General features: G+C 36.0%; 1 protein-coding gene and 1 long non-coding RNA gene across 3 annotated transcripts in view; one reads left to right on the top strand and one right to left on the bottom strand.

The window, feature by feature from the left end:
* The window catches only part of LOC147875187 (uncharacterized), a 107818-nt gene that overhangs the window by 71057 nt on the left and 26257 nt on the right, over window positions 1-10504 (top strand). The gene's annotated exons all lie outside the window — the stretch shown is intronic.
* On the bottom strand, window positions 1110-8501 carry LOC110831865 (uncharacterized). Its single transcript, XR_002543739.2, has 3 exons — window positions 8210-8501; window positions 3535-3643; window positions 1110-2230 (listed from the first exon to the last, which is right to left on the bottom strand). It is a non-coding gene; the product is annotated as an uncharacterized LOC110831865 (long non-coding RNA).

Raw genomic sequence — 10504 nt, 5'->3', positions numbered from 1 at the left:
TGTTTCGTATACGGGAGATTCCGGGTTCAAATATCAACCCGACGCTATCCTGGCTGGGCTTTTCTTGGCTTTCCTCAGTCCCTCCATGAAAATTCCAGGATAGTACCTTAAATCAGGTAACGACCGCTTCCTTCCACATCCTTTGAAATGCACTATCATACTCTCATTCGTCGCCATATAGTCTGAGCGATTGAAAAAGCGTTGTTAAATTAGCTACAAAAAATACGGACAAGGCTAATATTCCGTATTTTAATGTATACACATATTTTTGGAACATTCTGTACATTGTAGATGTAGATAGGTTTATTACATAATAAATAAAGGTTTGTGACAATACTCGGGTCATTGTACCAATATTATGTTAAGCATTGTACATTTTGTACATTGTACAAAGTTTTAAAAAACATTTCGGGAGTTGAATGTATTTTTAATTTTATGTAATTGATTATTATTATTATATTGATATCCTTTATTACTTTATTATTGTTGTTTTAATAGGCCTGTTAATGGCGACGGCTGGGATCGAACGCGGGGCCTTTAAGTACTAAACTATTGTACTAACCGCTGGATTAACGGATTTAATTCTGTTGACACAAAGTGGTAAAAATTTATATGATTTGAGGTTTTCACAGCGGTGAGTATGAAGATTTCTGTCTTCTGGGTTGTTGCGCTGTGTAGACTGGTCGATGTTAACCAACGTTTCAGAGGTCATACTGCCTCCGTCATCAGGGCGATATTTACTGAGGCAGTATGACCTCTGAAACGTTGGCAAACATCGACCAGACTACACAGCGCAACAACCCAGAAGACAGAAATCTTCATACTAAGAATCGTCCTGATGATGGAGGCAGTATGACCTCTGAAACGTTGGTATACATCGACCAGACTACACAGCGCAACAAGCCAGAAGACAGGAATCTGTTAAAAATTTGATAGTTTAATGACAACCAATTATAAGAAAAGGGTCAAACACGAAAATGTCATATAGGCTATCTTGAATGCACGATGATCGAAAAGTCACCAATACCCATTGCTGACAAATGTTCAATATGTCAAAGAAATACATTGATATTAGAAAACAGAAAACAAGGTTAAATTAAGCGTTGGAAATGTTCGCCGCGTTCAGCGATGCATGCATCCCTTCATTTCCTAGTCTTTGATGCAACCCGGTGAAGAGTTCCTATGTCACGGACACGGTTCACCAGACGAGATATTGTCAATTTGTGTGGCACAGGAGAATCCGAAAATCTGTCCCTGAACTCATTCTGTCAGCTTAAGTAAGAACGAGACGGCAAGTAGTTTTCGACAATAAAGACAACTGACACTGACCCAAGCAGGTCAACATGACATAACCTGCGTGGGCTCTTCAAAAGTCATTGCGATGTTTCGTTTGTTAATTCGATGAAATTGTAACGTGCCTGGGCCAATTACGGGCACCTTAAGCTTTGGAAAATGTTATGATATTTCCTCTTTAAGACGGAGTGCTGCAACTTCAAGGGATATGTTCTTTATTGCATTGAAAATGAAGATATATTATTGACTTTCAAGTAAAATAAGTCGGGGATACAGGAGAAACTTTAAGTGTAAGGGAGGAAAGTGTTTGTATTAGGAACCTCATAATTCAATTATAAGCACATTCCAGAATTTAAAATAATATTTTTTTTCACGCGACATACTCATGAAATCGTGTTAAAGTCCTATAAACTGTTAATACACACAAAGAAAAATGTAATAGAAAGAAACGTCATATACTCGAAATGAATGGCAGGTCGTTCATTTTACATACATACTTTCTTCAACTGCAGTAACAGCTTCTCGAAGACTATTTTCTCTCTATGTTGGCACCATTTTTTGAAATAATTAGTTTCCAATCATTAGAAACTTTTCTAATTTAGGAAAATTTTCATCAACATGGTGCGAGTTATCGAAAACCCTATGCCCACACTTGGTACCATGTACTTATATTTGGAGTTTTGTTAACAGAAACCTTTCAGATAACAACCAGTAAAATGGAGATGCATCATCATGTACACGAAGTTGTCTCTGTTGCCATGTTGACGTTTTATAGTTATAAAGAATGACATTAAATTATCGCTTTCCTGGAAACACCTTCGTACTCAGAGATTCTAACCTTTCACAAACAAGTCTCGTCATGCACTATTAGTGTTCACAACTACTGATGCTGTGTATCTTTATCCGTTTGCATGTCTGAACAGCCACGTGGTGCGTTCTGTGGGAAAACAAACAATTTCGATTATATTTCAAGGGAGCCTATATTGGGTCCAGTTACCTTATTGAATTTGCATCCACCAATAAATAATTTGACATAGGGTTCATAATTCTTCGATCACTTTTTATCACTTTCTCATTGTTATTTAGAAAAAGTGTTAATGGCGACTTTTCTGAAAGATAGCGGATTATCTTAATTAACTAATTCAATTATATAGCCACAAAGTAATAATATTTTGTTATGAAATAATAATCGATCACAAGGAAAGGAGCAAACACCCTAATGTCATGTATATTAAATAGGATATAGGCCTTCCTCAGATGAGGGTCAATGTTCAAAATTTTTTGTGGATGTAGGAGAGGCCCATTTATTGATTTCGCCAAAGAATGAAAATCCTAATATTCTAACCTGTTTTTCGTGCATTCCTTCAGACACTACCTAGAGGCATAATTAAAATTTATTCGTAAGGATTTCCACAGCCTGATCAAATAACTTCTTTTTTACACACTACGTTCGTCCAATTGCAAATTTTTAAAAGCAATTGTTTAAGTGAGTGGACCTCATGAATTGTGAATGAGAAACTATTGTGTTTCATAGAATGCGCTTCTAAGATGTTTCGTGACTGATGAATGATGTTCCGAGTACATCCATCGTGGGTTTTAAGATTCAGATTTTAGCATTTCTCTCTGCACGTGTCCCCGGCCAGAATCCACCTCGTCAGTAGATATGGAGCAAACATGAAAGCTGACGGACAAGTGACCGGAAATATCTTCTCTCGGAATATTTTTATATAAGGATGTCAAATACTGCACGCCAAATATGTTACTTGAACCGAGATCAAAGATGTCGCAAACATGGTGTCAGTCCCAGCCAGGAATAGATCTCGGATATATTATTTCCGGTGGATGTACTGAAATGTTAGCATCACATCTTGGAACGCCGTAAAAATTAGAGTTTGATGTTTAAAATTTACAGCATGTTCTACATTTATGATAAATGAATAAAATGAATCATTTGAACGCTTCTTGCAGTATTTAATAATTTCTTTCTGCAAGAGGTAGGAAAACTTGTTAAATAAATAAATAAATAAATAAATAATGAAGAAAGGGAGCGAATAAATGGCTGTGGTTCTCTAATGAGATGAAGTCAATTAATACAGTTCTTTTTCTTATAGCCGAAATAAAGAACATCGATCATTTTCTTAATAAAAAAGAATAAATTATTATTATTTGTAGTAGTAAAACATTTCAGGTCATAAATATTTTTATTATATCCATTGATGTTTAAATACATGACAGTATTACCTGAAAATATATTCTGCTTTTTTTTCCTCAACAATGGTGAAAATGTAGTTCCCGTAAGAATACCATTATGGACAGCTTCTTCATTATATTTGCGCAGCAAGGAGGATGACTACAAAAAGACAAATTGATTATTTACGTTTATGTCACCACAAATTTTTATTATAATTAATACTGTGTTTAATCAGCTGCGTGTTTTGATACCATTTGTGAATCAACTTCAGGTCATAACGACCCTGTTTATTTTTCGTTTACATGCCTGCTGAGCGCCTATTAAAATCTATCCGTCCATCTGCATGTTCGCATGAAACAGCTCGAGAACGGCTAAATCGATTTTCATATTTGATAAAATCGGATGTTTTTTCAAAAATATGTGTTTTTATTTGTTTATTTATAGTTAATTTAACGACGAGTTTTCAGAAGCTAAGACTGTACAGTATCGAATGAAAAATAGTGAATAATGAATTGGAAAGGATGTGGAAGGAAGCGGTTGTCGCCTAATTAAGGTACTATCCCGTAATTTGGCTGGAGGACTGATGAAAACTACGAAAAATCCCAGTCAGGTTAGCCGTTCTGCAGGCCGACATTATGAACTATAAATAACTACAACTACAAACAAAAATAAACTATAATTAAATGAAATATGTCCACACATTGCAACATTGGATAAAGTTCAATAACACTGGCCCTTTACGTGCGTTTGTGCACGCCGAAGTCACTGAGTTTGGAATCTCCAGAGATACTATGACCGCTGTTTTTATCTTTGTTAAAGGTCTAAGGTCAAATTCTGGCGAACGCGCCAGGAAAATTACTCCTTGCGTGTCTGCAAATAATATGAAATCTGTCCTTTCAAAATCTTCTGTTCTTTTGTAATCGACCCATCTGTGTTGCATTAGACTGATTTCCTAATAGAATTGTTATTGTTTATTTTTTTAAAATTACAGCCTCTTTCTTGGTTCCTTGTAATTAAGTGTATTTTTATTGGACCCTATTATGTTCTATTAATCATACATATTTTAAGTCGTTTTTTCTGTCAGTTAGTAGTACAATTATGCTACAATACAAAATAATTACATTAATTTCTTTATTATTAATGTGCTGCATCAACAGTCACGTACTCAATTACAGATAGAGTACAGAAACAAATAATAATCATAATCATAATGAAAATTATTACAAATACAAAAAACAAACAGATTAACTAAATATATAAATGTACCATAATAAATATAACAGCCAAATACACGCAAACATAAAATAAAAAACAATATGATACAAAAAGAGAAATAAATGAAAGCAAATAATCCACCTAGGTAAACACTATTATAAATGTAAAACGCTAATGAAATACAAGGAACAAATAATAATTCAATTCAATAATAATTTAGAACGGCCTTCAGTCAGTGACTGAGGACCCCTTGATTATAAGACATGAATTTTCTATCTTAAAATGCGTACTACTAATGTAATAAACACATAGAGTTTTTTTTTTAATAAAACGCAAGGTATAACGGAAGGCGTATGTTACCATTGAAAAACAATATTCGTCACAGTAATAATTGGGGCCCTTTCTAGATAGAGATATTTATTCCTTTTGCTTCTGAAAACTTTAAGATTTATGTATACCTGGGGAAGCATAGTAGGGCTATTAAATTTGTTTTTGAGAATTTAAAATGTCTGTTGAAACCTGAAACTACATACATAAATAAAGTTAGCTCGGAAATACGTAAGTGCTATAGTCACTGTTTGTAATACTTTAGATATGCTCACTAATGCATTTATTTATTACATAAATGAAATACTTCGTACATGAAGCCTTCAAGTACAAACCGTTTCAATAATACCTAACAAAGAAACAAACATATCATCTCGTACCTTCTAACTGAGGAAAAAATTCTGGCTTCATAGAATCTGTTATTATGCAATACTTTTTAACATAGCACCTGCCAGTCGTCTGGTTTTTAGGAAAAATGTAAGTTAAAGAAATGGAACGTCTTTTAGGTTAATATAATAGGAATAATTCGAACGAAGAACTATCAGTTAATCAGTTCATTACGGTATAAACTGATAACTGCTTTTTAAGTTAAATGTTAAGTACAATAAGCTTACATACGGGAGAGTTGGAAGGCGAGGAACTTTGCCTGTTTGATTTGTGCAAAGTGACATGGTATATTACAAGATGTATGAGAGGCAATCATTGCCATTCCACCCGGAGGAAATTCACCACATTTTACAACATAAATGTACAAGTACTTAGAATTTAAACATATGAGAAAACAGTATAATGGAATTTGAACCCATTTTACTTAATCCATGGTCTCATAATCACAAACTTTCTTTATAACATATGCACCTTTACTTGCCATCTGAATAAATTTAGGGAAGGAATTGCAGGTTGAAAGAAATTGCATTCACGGAATTCTTACACGTGATTGTTCAGGTAGTATTTTATAGCTTGAAAATCATAAACATTCTCATATAAATAAAAATATGTCTTCTGTTTTTGCAGGAGAACTGTTTATAGGCTAGATGATGGTTAAGTTATAAAGCCATAATAACTTGAGAAATATTAAATCACCCTTCACAAACGAAGTTACAAGTTTATTTTCACTTTGAAGCATCGTTAATTTGTTTGTTCCTTATTTTCACAAGCCTTTCAAATGTCCATTTTTGTTTGTTTACATGCATACTTGATTAAATGTTTCAACTAATACTAAGTGATAGCAGGCCTGTAAATTAAAAAAAAAACTGTATATTTTTAATTTTTTTTTAAAATGTTTCTTTCTTGCATCATGGCGTGAGCGAACCCAGGCATAATTAGCAGACCTGATAATGGCTATCGGTAGAAATGTAGTGTAACTGAAATGGATTTTTTAAAACAGTGTAAAAAGTGTGAAAAATAAGAGGTGAACGAGGTGACAGTGCTTGAAAACTAAGAACACACCCGGATGTAATGCTACAGAATAGAAGTGCATTATTTTATACAGAAACACACGGGAATATGGCTATCGGTGACCTGAAGCTGGCTGACCACATGATAATTCACACGACAGACGCAGCTTACATTCTGACGGCACCAAATTAATTTTTGTAGATATTCTCGTTATCGAAAGATTTATAGATCGAACGCTACAAGTATGTGGTCGATTGATTCTCGATTTCTGTAACAACCCTTACTTTGCAGCCTAAGATACCAAATGATGAGGTGTTTGTGAATGATATTGTCGTCGCATGTTGCAAGGGTCGGAGTAAAAACTTCGTCAGGATAATCGGCCCCAGGGCCGAGAACCGGTCTCTGGACAAAGATCTGAACCCGAATACGATGGAAAAGTGGAACCACTCGGCCGCCGAGTTTGGGTCTTCTTGGCGTGTTGTGCTTAATTAAGCCCACGGCAGCAAGTAGTTTGAGTTTCTTAACCTTACTGATGACTTGCAACAATTTTGTTAAGGTAACGTAGATTGTACATAACCCGAAAATGTGCCATCCCTACATCGAAATCTAGACACATACTGCAGTAGATGGTTGAAATGCAATAACAACAAAGTGAAATTATCGTTTCACCGTTTTAAGCATCATCTGGTGACTGAAGTTTGTGGTACGAATCCACAAATTTAATATGTCTCTGTCATTTAACAAATATCGTGCAATGTTTGCTGAAATTTTGATGACAACCATACGCGACTCTAAATACCCAAGATGAAAATAATAGCACTGCAAATGTTTCTAATGCTGAACACTGACACAGCTGTATGAGACAAGGTTATCATGCAATTTATTACAACTCTTTTGGCGCCGTGATATGGCTGTGACGTCATAAGACTGCTACAAGGATACTGAGAGGGGACTGTTCCCTCCAATGCATCCCGTTCGCTCCAGATACTCCCCTGGACTAGTTCACAGTGTAAGGTGTAGCATACATCGTCACCCTACACTACCAGAAAGAGACGAATGATAGGGGAAGCTGCAAACCCAGAAGTAAAACTACAAGAAGAAGAAAAAGGAATTGTATGACAGGGAAAGACGACGAAGAAGATTTGTGAACCCTTAATCTGGCACCCGCATACATTGAATCCACAGGCAGATTTTGGCTGACTTCTCTGGAGAGAGAAAAAATAAAGGAATAGGAGGAGAAGGAGAAGGAGAAGAGTATAAGGAGAAATGGTGTAATGTGTTCCATCCTTTTATACTTGTCGTAACTCTGAGTTGAGGCTGGAGCAGACTAGCAGTGCATGACGGTGGGAAGAGGCTGGCTGCTGTGTGTTTGCTGGCCGCGAGTAATTACATTCGACTCAGTCCCTACATCTCTAATCGCCAGGGTGTGATAAATTCTTTATTAAGCAAATTTGTCAACATATCAGTCATATTGCCTTTTAATACCACGAAATACGAAATAACTTCAGTGAATCAACAGTTTGTGTTATTTGAATAGGGAACAATGTTCATTTTTTGTGACGTCCTTGTGGACGGGCCCGCGACTTTACTCAGTCACACAGAATCACCGACAGCACCTGTAGGATTGTGATTATTACAGGAATAGTGGCACTGCGAGAAAGGAGGTTGAAAGATTTATTTCAGTGACACAAACGAAGCAATAGTTTAAGAAGATAGTTAATAAATATACTTAAATAGTTAGTTTATTCTTATGGACGTTGAAGAATGATATTCGCAATAACTTACCTGTACCGAATGTCCAAACTGTTCACTGAGCAGTATTTCTCAAGTTTTTTCCTGTCAAACGTGGCTTAATTAAGTGTAGAGACTTTATTTAGAACATATTTCCTGTGAGTGTGCACATAAAGTATGATAAACAAAGCATTGGATTCGTGCCCGCAGTCCTGTCACTAACTTCTGAAGTGGACAAACGGATACCGCCGGCGCCTGAAGCCTTTCGAGTCATTGGCAGTGAAACAACAAACAAACAACTTCTGCGCTAGGAGCCCTGGGAATGTGTATACATTTCTACTAACAGCCGTCCATAAATCTCAGTGTGAAGAAATTTCAGTGAATCTTCAAAAAAAAAAGGAGAGTTAAATCTGCAAACGATGCACAAGTAAATGATGATTGTGTTTAAAATATTCTACAGACAGTAAACAACGTGCATATTTTTGTCTGCATTGTTTCACCATAGACTGAATAATAACTGACAAAGCAGCTCTTACAATAACAAATGGGACTTTTGAACTGTATGTTGTACTCAGATGATGAGCTTTATAAACTTTGTACTATTGCTAAGAAACGGACGCCTGACAGAGGATGTTTACGTCAAACTCAAAATATTTATCATACGGAGCATCTAACAAATCACGCTACTCGTAAAGTTTCGGTGTGTACATGAACTCTTTATGGTTGATATTTTTTCGTATCGAAGTGGAATGTGCTGATTGTGATTCAGTATTTCTCTACAAGTAGCAGATGTTAATATTTGTAGCACACAATCCGAACATTGGACGATATTTGTTAATATTCATTGTTTAATTCAACGTAAGTAGCGTTACAACAGCCCTTCAAATCCATTATCTCATTGCTATTTCAAATAGATAATTTCATTGCTGTGAAAAATGTAATTTTATTTAAACTAGCTGTGTCATGAAAACAAAATGACATCGGTTTAGACCAAAAGTTAATCTATTGTTACTTCACAAATGTTGATATCACTTGCAGAAGAGATTGAATGATATTTTGATTATATAACTTACAAAGCTTATGCATCAATTTACAGTTATGGGTGCTGCACTCAGTTTGTAAGTTACAGACTATTTACGGAATAATTTGAGTCTATATATAATCATCAATTTAAATACAAACACACTCAGACATGTTTGCAAATAGATTTGCAACAGATCATTATAACTGCAATACTGAGTCTGATAGTCTCTATCTACAGGCAAATGATTCTACTCAAAGGCCAATAAAAGGTTCTAAACGCCAAAAACATCCTGATTCTCCAAGAGATTTTCTCGCCAACAGAGTATCCTTCTACATGGATGACATTCTTCCTTCGTCAAACGATGAAGCTGATGGTTCGGCGTTGGATTTGCGTTATAAGCAATCTATACAAAGGTTGCAACACCCTAGAATCCTTATGACAAGGGAGAGATCTTTCCGAGTGGGAGAAAGGAAACCTGTGAGATTAGTAAGGCACGCGTCAGACGTGTGTCCTTCAACAAGACCTCAACGGTTGCAGCGAAACAGGAGTATCAATGGCAGCAGAAGAACACCGCGGCGCCGAGACAGCTACGGCGGAACTATCGAACGATCGGAAATTAGACCTGTTGTAAGATGCTTCAGTTACCGTAGTACGGGAAGTGGAAATGGAAGAATAAGACGTCAAAACAGCAGTAGCATAGACGGTGGCTCAAAACGTTCGTCAACAAGAAGGGAATCATGTCACTTACATCGTAATTCAAGTTTCAAGCTGCCCCACAAAGAGCTGCATCCTAAGGAACGTAGGAGACGCATCGTGGTTCTAATGGTGATCTCTACATTTCTCTTCCTGGTGGTTTGCAGCGTGCTGGCTGTGGTGGTCACCCTGACCCACAGCTCTTTCCACAGGAATTCGTACTACCTTCCTGAGTCAACACAGCGTCACTATCCTCGTATAAATTATACGGGAACTGGTAAATAACTATTTTTATACGCCAGGAATGTGCCTGGTATAAAATGTTCTATTCTTTGCCTTAATAAGGCATCTCCTTACATTGTGTTCCAAGACTATAGGTTCTCTATCCCATAGTAGGTACAGTTTAAAAGCGAAATTGGCAAGAATGAAGCAAATTAAATCAAATGACAACAATTAAATTAAACGTTGATAACAAAAATAGAAATATAAGATATTTTTAAGATATGTGTCAGAAGAATTAAGTTAAACAGGCCTACGTAAAAATTATCTTAGTTTGATGAAAGACTCTCGGGTTACAAGTCGCTTCAGGTGACTGAATGGTGAATAAACCATATCTTCTGCCAACGTTTCAA

The sequence above is a fragment of the Zootermopsis nevadensis genome, unplaced genomic scaffold (assembly GCF_977971745.1).
Source record: "Zootermopsis nevadensis isolate Lab colony 2312 unplaced genomic scaffold, Znev_1.0 Znev_ptg000001l, whole genome shotgun sequence".
NCBI lineage: Eukaryota > Metazoa > Arthropoda > Insecta > Blattodea > Termopsidae > Zootermopsis > Zootermopsis nevadensis.
Note: the sequence above shows the minus strand (reverse complement) of the source record. Positions and strands in the feature narration are given on the sequence as shown.